The following is a 1,240-nucleotide window of genomic DNA, read 5'->3' as shown; positions in this document are numbered from 1 at the left end:
GCTCGGAAATCTGGAGAAGGTCGGTCTTTTGGCTGAGTTGGACAGTGAATATTCGCTGATTAGGCACCATTAAGCACTTTACTTAATAAGACTTTTCCAAAGACTATCCAAGCAGCATAGATGGAATCCACTTTGCGATCCATATCTGACAGACTTTTTTATAATTTCTGTTGTTTTTTGACTGTCTTATATGACGAAATACTAAACATTTTGGGACGCTAATGCTGTTGAATACATGCTTATGTGTAAAAGAACAGGTTACGCACTTTCAAGAGCGCCAGCTTTTTTAACCTCCTCAGTTCCTATAAAAGAGCAATTATGTCGTCTGAAACAGTAACAGTTTGCTCACCTTTCATAATGAAGCAATCACATTTATGCTACATGTAACTCCCCCGATTTTCTTCATTTAAACTGCTCGCATGATTTAAAAAAAAAAAAGTTGTAATTCTTACTTGATTGTATGGAGGAATTCAGAGCATGAGCGCCACCTGTTGACTGAAGAATAGTATAACAGTTGCCCTTTCAAATCATTGCAGTAGAGGCTTGAATACATTTTCACTGGTTATCAGCTGCATATATACATATATATATATATATATATATATATATGTATATATGCAGCTGATAACCAGTGAAAATGTATTCAAAATGTATTCAATATATATATATATATATATATATATATATATAAAATAAGAACAAGAATCATATCTTATGTATAAAATGTCTCAAAATTGACTAAATTTCGTTATTTAATAATAACGAAATCACGTAATATATTGTAATGTATGAATCAATAAACAAAGCATATACATTCCCAGACATACTACATTGGCCATGTTGCCATTGTGTCTTAATGCAGTGTCTTGTACCACCATGTGACTTCAATGTTTTCTTTTATTTCTCTGATTGATCCATACATGTTGATCCAATCATGTTTCCTTTGTGTATATCGTATACTGATTGCTCTTCACTTATTAAGCTTCATTGCACTGAAATCAAACCAAGGTCAATATCCTTCATTAAATGAAATTTTCAGCAACATGAAGAATTAATTACACAAAACCAAAATCATTAGCTAGCAATTGCTTGACATGATAAACCAGTCAGACTAATAAGATTGCATAGGCATACTGAACTTGAAACTCCATACGTGATCAATACTCACCTTTAGGTTGTGTATGAAAGACTAACCATCTAGGAAATGAGGTCTGTTGGATTTATTGTCAGTTAATCAAAG

Source organism: Barbus barbus (assembly GCF_936440315.1).
Source record: "Barbus barbus genome assembly, chromosome: 38".
Lineage (NCBI taxonomy): Eukaryota > Metazoa > Chordata > Actinopteri > Cypriniformes > Cyprinidae > Barbus > Barbus barbus.
The sequence above is the reverse complement of the archived record's forward strand: the minus strand, read 5'-3'. Positions refer to the sequence as shown.